The sequence below is a fragment of the Pseudorasbora parva genome, chromosome 2 (genome assembly GCF_024679245.1).
Source record: "Pseudorasbora parva isolate DD20220531a chromosome 2, ASM2467924v1, whole genome shotgun sequence".
NCBI lineage: Eukaryota > Metazoa > Chordata > Actinopteri > Cypriniformes > Gobionidae > Pseudorasbora > Pseudorasbora parva.
This window is the reverse complement of record NC_090173.1, coordinates 58,542,285-58,554,901: the sequence shown is the minus strand read 5'-3', so window position 1 is coordinate 58,554,901 and position 12,617 is coordinate 58,542,285.

Below are 12,617 nucleotides of genomic sequence, written 5' to 3'. Positions count from 1 at the left end.
GCCAACATTATCTTCATACGTTCTTAAGAAATAAAAAGTTTACCCCTCAGAAAAATAAACTTTCCTCTCAACATTATAGCCTGCGTTTGAGCGCGGCACGCAGTCAGTAGTGAAGGCGCGCGCTGTGTATCACGTCATATAAGGACGCACACTCAAAAGTAATCCGGTCAGGTCGTTTAACATGGTTACATTTTTCATGAAAAGGTTTATCCCACCCCTCTCAAACTGATTACAATTTCATTCGGTTTGGGCATTTTTATTCAGATTGAGGTGTGTAAATGGAGCATTTTCATTTGGATTGGACTTTTAAACCGATTATAGTGCTCCATGTAAACGCACTGAAGCTTCACAATGATAGTATTTTTCTTATTATTTTATGGATTATATTTATTTTATTTTTCCTTTCTCAGGAGTCTGCCCATCTGTGCCCACCACAGCATGTTGAAATGCAAAAGAAATTCATTTTGCACTTTATTATATTGTGTACTGTATTTTTTATTGCAATAAATCTATCCCAACAACCATTGTTAAAGAAAACAAGAAAGTATGTGGTTTAAAAGATGGCAAGTAAAAAAAAAGCACATCGGTATGCAATACAGTTTCATTATTGTTCATTATTATCCAGAGTGGCTTACTATAAATAATTTGTGCGACCAAATCATGTTTTGTGCCAGTAACTGAAAAAGTTAGTAGCGCAAGTGCCACCAGTGGAAAAGGTTAGTGTAGTTCCCTGGGCTGGCAGGATATTGTAGGAGGTTTGTACCTAATTATTCGGACCTCGCCAGCCCGCTGACTGATCTAACTAAAAAGGAAGAACCAGATACAGGGGTGCCGCCAGAAATTCTGGGCCCTATGGAAAACAAAATTTCTGGGCCCCCTACAATTTTTACAGATAAAATTTAACCCAATAAACATGCCCTGTATACTTTAAAAAAGATATTTAGCACATTGCATAGTTAAAATGTCTAAAGATGAGTACAAAGCCTACAAAAACAAGAAAAAAATATAGAAAGATGTACTTGTTTACATAAAAGGGAGAACATTTATTATCTCAATTGCAATTGCAAACACAACAGAACATATTGTACACATAGCTATTGACATATATTTTACATGAACAAGCTTTAGCTGGGTCCACCTGCTCAATCAGGAAACATCAGCTAGAACTAACTCATAAATCAGTCAAGGAATAAAAATAGCTAGGCCAAAAGGGCTCAAAATCAAGACACACCAGGAGTAATGCCAGGTGTGTCTTGGCATTACTCATTCAACCTATTGTAAGTCGATGTATCATCACAAGAGTCTTGAAAATATATTATGACGGTTGAAAAGTTACCTAGTGCTGCTTTAAGAACATCAAGTAAGACAGCATCGATCGTAGCAGCAGCACTGTCACGTGACAGAACATGGCAAACTGATTTTGTAATTTTTGAAGCGTGTAGATTACTTTTTGTTTATCATCATGTGGCGAACACAGTAGATAAGACGTGTTTAGAGGCTTCAATCTTCGTAAAGTTTCGCGCTCAGGCTCACCTTGTTCATTTAAGACGGGGACGGGGGGCGTGCAGCAGCCACTGAATCTGTGTCAAAGACATGATAACCCGGAGACAGCACATCAGAGATGTATTGTTGGATGTAAATTCTAATTCAGTAATTATTTTAGCTAGATAAAAGCAGGTCATGTAGCAACAAAAATAAGTAGGCTAACTCTGAAAGTTTTGGAATAACGTTAGAGGAATAGGGCAAGCTGCCTTTCTTTTTGAAAAACTGTGTGACATACTGTAGACTTCGGCGTTCTTTGTCTTCTCTTTCCTTCTTTCCGTTTTTGATGCCCCGACTTTTGATGTGACATACCTGCGTGTGTCACTGTCTGCGCTTCATCATAGCAAGTGCATTAACCAAGAGCTCACGCTAGCGCGGACCGCGCAGGTGGAATGAACCATTGTGAGGGAGGGGGGAGAAGGTTGTGACTGACATTTTGAAATTCGTTTTTTAAATATAAAATCTATGGTCAAAACGGACAAAATACACAATACTGCATGAGCAGCCCAAGCACATTTAATGTATGTATAAAAAAGAGAAAATAAATAAGAAAAGAAAAAGGGGTCTGCTCTTCTGGGCCCTTAATCAGTCTGGGCCCTTAGAATCGTCCTAACCTTCCACCCCTTTACGGCGCCCTTGACCAGATACAGTTCAGAGGACGGAGCAGTGCCAGAGTGTCACGTCACAGACAAGGGAAAATGGTGCGAGGACTCAAGTGCAGAAAATAATATATTTATTTATAACAAATAAAACAAACTCAAAACAAAACCCACGAGGGGGAAAAACACATAATAGAATAATAACATATAAACTTAAACAAACCAACAGAATCACGGGGAGGACGGAGGACGGAAGACGCAGACATTACACAAGGAGATTATAAAGGGAACAAACAAGGCAGATAATGAGGGAGAACAGGTGGGGCAAATTAACCAATAATCAGATAACAAGGGGGAGGGAACTGACAGGGACACGAGCACATGCTCAACATAACAAAACCCACAAGTGCACACACGACAGGACAGGCATGTGACATTACCCCCTCCTTAAGGAGCGGCTACCAGACGCTCCACTAGGGACGGGAGGGACAGACCCGGGCGGGACGGGAGGGACAGACCAGGGAGGGACGGGAGGGACAGACCAGGGAGGGACGGGAGGGACAGACCAGGGAGGGACAGACCAGGGAGGGACGGGAGGAACAGACCAGGGGGGCACGGGAGGAACAGACCAGGGGGGCACGGGAGGGACAGACCAGGGGGGCACGGGAGGGACAGACCAGGGGGGCACGGGAGGGACAGACAAAGAAGGTACAGACAAGGGAGGGGTAAACAAGGGAGGAACGAGGAAAACAAAAAGTTCAGGAGGCCATGGTGGCACACAAAGTTCGAATGACCAGGGCGGCCCGCCGAAGTCGGGAGGCCCACCGAGTTCAGGTGGCCGGGGCGGCCCGCAGAGTTCAGGCGGCCAGGGCGGCATGGGTAGAGCAGGGCGCCAGGGAGGCGCGGTGAGAGCAGGACTCCTGGGTGGTGCGGTCAGTGCAGGGAGCGCCAGGGAGGCGCAGTGAGAGCAGGACGCCTCAGCGGCGCGGTGAGAGCAGGACGCCTCAGAGTCGCACGGAGAGCAGGACGCCTCAGCGGCGCACGGAGAGCAGGACGCCTCAGCGGCGCACGGAGAGCAGGACGCCTCAGCGGCGCACGGAGAGCAGGACGCCTCAGCGGCGCACGGAGAGCAGGACGCCTCAGCGGCGCACGGAGAGCAGGACGCCTCAGCGGCGCACGGAGAGCAGGACGCCTCAGCGGCGCACGGAGAGCAGGACGCCTCAGCGGCGCACGGAGAGCAGGACGCCTCAGCGGCGCACGGAGAGCAGGACGCCTCAGCGGCGCACGGAGAGCAGGACGCCTCAGCGGCGCACGGAGAGCAGGACGCCTCAGCGGCGCACGGAGAGCAGGACGCCTCAGCGGCGCACGGAGAGCAGGACGCCTCAGCGGCGCACGGAGAGCAGGACGCCTCAGCGGCGCACGGAGAGCAGGACGCCTCAGCGGCGCACGGAGAGCAGGACGCCTCAGCGGCGCACGGAGAGCAGGACGCCTCAGCGGCGCACGGAGAGCAGGACGCCTCGGCGGCGCAGGCAGGGCGTTGGGGAAACTTCTCCAGTCCAGCAGTATCCACCAGCACTGGGACCACCGGAATACGATCTGCTGGCATTGGGACCACCGGTACATGATCTGCCGGAACTGGGACCACCGGAACACGATCCACCAGCACAGGGACCACCGGAACACGATCCACCGGCACAGGGACCACCGGAACACGATCCACCAGGACAGGGACCACCGGCAAACGATCCACCGGAACTGGGACCACCGGAACTGCCCTCGGGGCTTCGGATAAAGCCCTGTGCTCCTTCCACGCATGCAGGACTGCCACCACAAAGCATCCCATCACAGCCCTCCAGGCCGTTTCCGGACTCGGGACCACCGGAACGGAGTCCGCCGGCACAGGGACCACCGGAAAACGATCCACCGGCACAGGGACCACCGGAACACGATCCACCGGCACAGGGACCACCGGAGCACGATCCACCGGCACAGGGACCACCGGAGCACGATCCACCGGCACAGGGACCACCGGAGCACAATCCACCGGCACAGGGACCACCAGAACACGATCCACCGGCACAGGGACCACCGGAACATGATCCACCGGCACAGGGACCACCGGAACACGATCCACCGGCACTGGGACCACCGGAACACGATCCACCGGCACCACCGGAACACGATCCACCGGAACACGATCCACCGGCACAGGGACCACTGGCACAGGGACCACCGGAACACGATCCACCGGAACTGGGACAACCGGAGTTGTGGATGACACCCTGTGCTTCTCCCAAGCATGCAGGACTGCCACCACAAAGCCTCCCATAACAGCCCTCCAGGCCATGTCTGGACTCGGGATTCCCGGACTCGGGACCCCCGGGACTGGCACCGAGGGAGAACTTCTCTGCTGAGTCCTCATTGTAAGGTTGGATCCTTCTGTCACGTCACAGACAAGGGAAAAGGGTGCAAGGACTCAAGTGCAGAAAATGATAATTTATTATAAAATAAAACAAACTCAAAACAAAACCCACGAGGGGGAAAAACACATAATAGAATAATAACATATAAACTTAAACAAACCAACAGAATCACGGGGAGGACGGAGGACGGAAGACGCAGACATTACACAAGGAGATTATAAAGGGAACAAACAAGGCAGATAATGAGGGAGAACAGGTGGGGCAAATTAACCAATAATCAGATAACAAGGGGGAGGGAACTGACAGGGACACGAGCACATGCTCAACATAACAAAACCCACAAGTGCACACACGACAGGACAGGCATGTGACACAGAGCAGGCTTTCACTCAGTTAAAGGCGGCTCTGTGTGGTGGGCCACTCCTACAAGCTCCTAACTTTCTCTCCCTTTTTCTCTGCAGACTGACCCCTCGGACAGGGGGCTGGGCGCGGTCCTGGGGGTTCTGCGAGGTCTGCAGGGGGAGAGAGAGCTCAGAGCGGAGCGGCAGGTAAGTAGGTCAAGCACAGATGATGAACACCTGTTTCTAATTGCAGTAATTGGCCGGGAGAGAGCGCATTTAAGCCGCGGCCGGGAGAGAGCCGAGAGAGAGAGTTGGACTGGGACTTCGTATACACAACAGAGAGACTGAGAGTCTGACACGGAGTGTCTGAACTGTGAAGGAGCGATCCATATCGTGGAGAAACTGAGTTACCACACACACATGAGTGGTTTTTTTTATTTTTAAAAAGACTGAATAAAGAAAGCGAGTTGCATTGATGCAAGATGGCGCCGCCGTGTTCGGTCGCCGTTCAGGTCGCTCCTCTGAGACTTTGCTTTTATTTATTATTCTACACTCTTTTGTTCTCGATTTTTACTAATCTATCATCAGCCTTGGTCTGCTATGATAGCAAAACACTTTTGGATATAGGTTATCGCTACACTGACCTGGTTCAAGACGCTTTCATCAATCCTCTGTGGCCACCTGAGATTCTTCGGAACGCCGAGTTGAACAAAGGCCACCCGACTCGTAGGCGAAGATTCAAAAAACACTGCGGGAAACGCGCTGGGATCCGCAACAGACTGAGGAAGAGAGCATTCAGTCCTCCTCTCCCGAGCATTCTGCTCGCAAATGTCCAATCCTTGGAGAATAAGATGGACGATCTTAGAGCCAGGATAAGTTTCCAACGGGACATGAGAGACTGCAACATCTATTGTTTGTCCGAAACATGGCTCACGCCCGCGGTCCCGGACACAGCTGTGACGCCGTCTGAGAACTTCTCTGTTTTCCGGATGGACAGAACAGCCGAGGCCGGTAAAACCAAAGGCGGCGGAGTGTGTTTCATGATAAACAAGAAATGGTGCGATCCCAGAAACATCTCCATCCTTTCGCGATCCTGCTCGCCTCACCTGGAACATTTATCAATCATTTGCCGCCCATTCTATCTGCCTAGGGAGTTTTCTTCAGTCGTCGCCACTGTGGTTTATATTCCGCCACAGGCAGACACGGGACTGGCTTTATCTGGCCTCCATGATGCCATCAGCGGCTCCACAAACAGCCACCCCGATGCGGCTTTCGTCGTCGCGGGTGATTTTAACAAAGCCAACCTTAAGAAAGTATTGCCTAACTTTCACCAACATGTCTCCTGTCCCACACGAGGAGCAAACACACTGGATCACTGCTATTCTCTGTTTAAGAATGCCTACAAGGCTCGTTCACTACCAGCCTTTGGTAAATCGGACCATGCCGCCATTTTCCTTACACCTGAGTACAAACAAAGGCTCGTTCAGGAACCCCCGGTGAGGCGGGAAGTTAAACGCTGGTCGCCTCATTCAGAGATCACGCTACAGGCAGCTCTTGACGACGTTGACTGGGACATGTTCCGGGCGAGTTCATCGGACGTCAGCGAGTTCACTGATGTGGCGCTCTGCTTCATCAACACACTGACAGAGCAAGCCACACAAACAATATCTATAACGTCCTTCTTTAATCAGAAACCGTGGGTGGACAGTTCAATCCGCGCTGCAGTGAACGCCCGCACTGCCGCATACAACGCCGGTCTACTAACAGGCAATATGAGGGATTATAAATCATCCTGTTATGCTCTCCGACGCGCCGTTAAAGCCGCAAAGCTCCGTTATAGGGATCGCGTGGAGTCTTATTTCCAACTCAATGACTCCCGGCGGATGTGGCAGGGACTGAGGACCATCTGTGCTTTTGGAACGAAATCTTCTGCAGAAGTGAGAGCTGATCCGTTGCTTGTGAACGAGTTAAACTCTTTCTACGCTCGCTTTGATGGCAATCGCGGCAGCGCGACACCGCCGAGTGACGCGTCAGACAGAATCACTCAGAGCTGCAACAATCACGTGATCTGTCTCGGAGGATGACGTTCGTAGGACACTCAAACGTGTGGATGTTAGGAAAGCTGCTGGTCCGGATGGTGTTTCAGGTCGTGTCCTGTCATCCCTGTCCCTAAGAACAGTAAACCCTCTTGCCTAAATGACTATCGCCCAGTGGCTCTCACGTCTTTAGTCATGAAGGTCTTTGAGAGACTCATCAAAAACAACATTTGCTCCTCCATCCCTGACACCTTGGACCCTCTTCAGTTCGCTTATCGTCCCAATAGATCGACTGAAGATGCCATCTCTCACGTCCTCCACTCCTCCCTCACACACATCGACAGCAAGAATGGGAACTATGTAAGACTGCTATTTATTGACTATAGTTCAGCCTTTAACACCATAGTTCCCATTAAGCTAACTAACAAACTCCTGGATCTCGGACTGAACTCTTCTCTCTGTCACTGGATTGAAGATTTCCTCACTGGCAGACCTCAGGTGGTGAGAGTAGGACAGTTCACCTCCACCTCCATCACCGTGAGTGTGGGAGCTCCACAGGGCTGTGTCCTCAGTCCCCTGCTCTACTCTCTCTACACGCATGACTGTTTGTCCACACACAGCTCCACCTCTGTCACCAAGTTTGCGGATGATACTGTTGTCCTGGGCCTCATTTCCAACAACAATGAGACCGCATACTTGGATGAGGTGGAGCAACTGACATCATGGTGCCAAGACAACTGTCTCCTTCTGAATGTGAACAAGACCAAAGAACTGATTGTGGACTTCAGGAAGAGACAGCAACGGTCATATTCCCCTCTCATGATCAGCGGGACACCAGTAGAGAGAGTGAGCAGCTTCAAATACCTGGGTGTCAACATCTCCGAGGACCTGACCTGGACTGCACATATCCAGTCTCAAGTGAAAAAGGCCAGGCAAAGACTGTACCACCTGCGCCAGCTGAGGAAATTCCGGGTCTCACCAGCTATCCTGAAAACTTTCTATTCAGGGGCGATAGAAAGTTTACTGACACAGTGCATCACAGCGTGGTATGGTAACAGCACAAGTCACGACTGCAAATCCCTGCAAAGAGTGGTGCGCTTGTCCGAGCGCATCTCAGGGTCAGCTCTCCCGTCTCTGCAGGACATCTACATCAAACGATGCAGAGGCAGAGCTACAAAAATCATCAAGGACATTAATCACCCGGCCAACCCCCACTTCACCCGGCTGCCTTCTGGTAAGCGCTTCCGTAGCCTGATGGCCAAAACTGAGAGACTCAGGAGGAGTTTCTTCCCACAGGCCATCAGACTCCTGAACGCTGTCACTTAACTACATGTGACTTCACCTCACTTCGGTATTAACAAACTCACATACTGATATTGCACTGCACTTTATTCTTGTGTTCATGTAACTACTCATTATAATGCTGTTTGCACATTACACTCCTGCACTTCTGTTATCCACGTATTTATTTTTATAGTCTCCAGTTTACTTATCTCACTTATTTTATTCCACATCTCTTATTTCTTTTACTTGATTTATTCATAATTCTACATATGTATATATATAGCACCTTATCCTATTCCTATTTTATCCTATCCCTATTTTATAATTTATTGTGCTTTTTTTTTGTTAATTGTTATTTGCTGTCCATGGAGCGGACCTGTTTACATTTCACTGCCGGTTGTATTCTGTATAACTGTGTATGTGACAAATAAAACTCTTGAACTTGAACTTGAACTTGAGTCCCAGTCAAAGCCGACCCGTCTTCTTCCTTCCATACACAACGAACTTTACTACATGAACATTTACGATTCACGATCTGGACGCCTCCGACGTTCTTCCGAGCCGGATCGGACACTCTTAACACACTATACACCACAGGAAAATCTGATAAGATAATCTCTAGCACCTTCAAGATAATCGGGACCGAGCTAGGATTGTCGGAAGGGGGGAAATTGGCCCAAAATCAGCCCGATTATCTTTTGGTGTGTACCCAGCATTACATGGCTGACATCACCATCGATGGGTGAATGTGAGGCAATAAGTAAAGTGCTTTGGATGGCAGTGTTACTAGTATCTCAGTTTGTTTGTTTCTATATAAAAATGTGGACAGAATGTAAAGTATTTGCTCTGGGCTCCATTTAATGCTTATTGTCATCTGTTGACACTGTTCAAGCAAAATGTCACGGTTCGTCAGTGTTGTATATGATTAGACGGCTGAGTTAAAGTCACTCCACCATTTCTGTGTTCTGCATTGGAGCTGATTTTTAACAAATTATGTAACAAAAAGTAATTTTTATACTCTTCCATTGATTGAAATTATATAAATAAAAATGCTGAAATCCAGCCAACACTGCAAATAAGTAAAACATTTTAGTTAAATATTATTTAAGGTTTAAAATGTTATATAAGCTAAAGGTTTTCTTTTTTTCTTCAGCAAACTTAATTTTGGGTCAAAAAGGCCCAGATAGCTTACATAGATTACATTTTATGCCAATTAAGCATAAACATTTTTTTAAATCAAAGATAAACCCATCAATTAGACACAGGTCAGGAAAAAAAGTGGTATAACACGACATTCTGTCCCCCTCACTTTTGAAATGATGGCTATGCTCTTGTCTGGACATTTTAAGAGTTGATAAAAATCAACAATCCGAAGCACTCAAATATTATTGAAGAAATATAAAAAGTCTTTGTTTCATTATTATGGCTTTAATATTTTGAAAATGGGACAAGTACTGGACGTGTTTTGGCTAATGAGCCTTCGTCAGGGTGTGAGCCACAAACACAGTCTTGAGTTCATTAAGTTTTTTAATCATAATATTAATCATAATTAGACATCACCTGGGTCACGCTGTATACAGGTGTTAGGGGTTAACAGCTTATGACCCAGGACCAGAAGTGAAGAAATGAAGACAAAGAGTCAGGATTGCAATTAATTGAAAGAAAAATTTACTTAAGAATAGTTTGCAGTTTCAACAGCAGAAGCCAGCTTCAAGTCTCACAAGGAGTTCGTAGGCCGCGCTACCTCTCTCACCGTCTCGTTGCCTCGCCCTCTTGTACATACAATTGTCCCAACAGTTATACCGTTTTCAAGGTCTTATCCACGTCATTACTGCAATGTGGATGGTTCTGATTGGCTCAGAGAGAATGCACAGTCATGGTAAATTTCCACTCATATCAGTTATTCTGATGCACGTTTCCATAGACGTGTCACTTGTTGATGCTTTCACCCCAGAATTAGGCCCGCAGTGACCTTCCAGATCTGAAGCAGGGGCCAGCTTGCCCAGAACAACAAGTCCACCCATCTCTTGGGGTGCCCATTGTACACCATTCTCAACACTGATCTGTAACATAGAATATTGCGCACATACACAGATACACAGTCTCTCCAAGGTTGGAGCTGATTAAGCTCCAGGTCTAACCAGTTCTTACCAAAACATACTGATAACATGTGCTTTCTTTTAGTGAGAGGGACACACAATAGTACAGGCAATATTCATCTTGAGTCTTTAGTGTTTCATTAAAAGGAAATATAAAAGGAAAAAAATATAATAAATTGGAAGCCGGGCTAATTGAGCAAACGCTGTTACTGCACTCCTGACATGTTAGGTGTGTGATACCTAAAAAATCCAAACACACAACCCTGTATCAAGTGTTTAGTGACACATCACACATCTCTAGGTCAGACCCTCAGTGACCAAATATACACTTTAGAAAACAAGAATCATAAAGCAAAATCATAACTGGATAGAATCATTATAATAATATAGGAAGGTAAATATTGATTCAAGTTTTGATTATGAAGTTAATTGTATTTTATGTACTATATACAAGTATATTGAAGCGGCAGTGGATTTCAGAATCGGCCTTTCACAGGCATAAGTCTAGGACTATTAAATAATACAAAGAGAATGTATCTCACCTAATATATATTGGCCTAATTTCATTTGGCCTTTTTAAATTTAATTTAAACTTCCATTTTAGGCTATGTAGTTTTAGTTTTTAATTATTTTATTTTTTTCAGAACAACTCAACAAGGTGGAGCCAGTTTTTTAAAGCAAAATCGGATTGGATCAATCTGATCTGGATAGGAACTTTTCAGGATCACTAAATCTGGATAACCAGTGCTCAAACATGATAGGAAATCACAATGTAGAACTATATGTAAAGAGCAACAAGTAGAATAGCCAGTGTGAGGTCAATATAAGTTTAATTTTATTTGAAATGAAAACACACACATTTAAAAAAACTAAAAACAAGAAAAACCCCACTCTGAGCAGTCCGCTCATCTGAGACCTACAACACAAACACTGACACTGAGGAGATTTATAACAAGTATCAAGTATAGATGCACTGTAATCATTGCGTGCATCACTAATAAATATTCTAAAAACAAAAAATATTTTTGATTGTGATGAATATATATATATATATATATATATTATATATATATATATATATATATATATATATCAATTAGTGAAAGAATAAAATGTATTGTTTTGGTCAATTTGGACAGCTGTTTGGGGGATTATTTTATGAGGCCAAACTCTTTCTACTTTGTTGTAGGCCTACACTGAAAGGCTGAATACGTTAAAGCCTACCTAATCACTGAAAGCTGATAGATGAACAAATAAAATTAAAACATTATAAATAAATAGGATATCTTGTAAGATACTGCATGATCCAAATATAGTATTATTTGATACATTTTTAAAGTTTTCATTACATTTTGGGCATGAAATCCACGCTGAATCCACCCTTCTGATGGGATCAGTTTAATCCAGATTTTTGGGATCAAAATGATCCAAATCCTACAAAAAAGTTCTGAAAAACCCAAACTAAAGGTTTGATCCCGATCAAAACCAAGATTGGATTACGTGATCTAACCCGATTATGTAATCCGTTTTTTCTTTTGAAAAACACATTTTCAAGATTTGATCCAATCCGTTATCCAAAATCCTAGTGGATTACTTTTGAAAAACTGGGCCTGGAGTCTTCTTGTCTTCTGAAGAGACACAATGATTTATATGATGACTATATTTAACATGATGCACATAGTAAACACACACGTTCAGATGATTGCATGATGCAAGAAAAAACAACTAGAGTGAGTAAATGCAAAATGAAAATTCTTGGATGAGCTAAACATTGACTACATTTACATGGACAACAATACTCCGATATTAATCTGATTAAGACAATACTCTGATTAAGAGGCTACCATGTAGACAGCGATTTCTAATTACCTTAATCTGATTAAAGTCATAATCTAACTACACATAAATCGGATAAAGACATGTGGAGTAATGCCTATTTTAGTCGCATTATCGGAGACATGTACACACCTTAATCTAACTATTAATGTCATGTCGGAGATTTCACCGCATTTTGTGACAGGACACATAACGTTACGCACAATAGGGAAGTGCAGAGGGGAGGCTTTGTGGGTTCGAGCCTCTACCCCTTTTTGAAAATTAATCAAAAGTGCCCCTTTCAACAATCATCGATAATATTGTGGCCAAAAAACAAATTGGAATTATACTTAATATAACAACGTGTACAAAACAGTAACAAATGGTGGAAAAGTCGCGTTTATCTTTTACGGATCTGTCAGTCTGAAATGTCGTTGCCATAAAGCGTTGCTATGGGCAGTGTGTGTTTTACTCATGG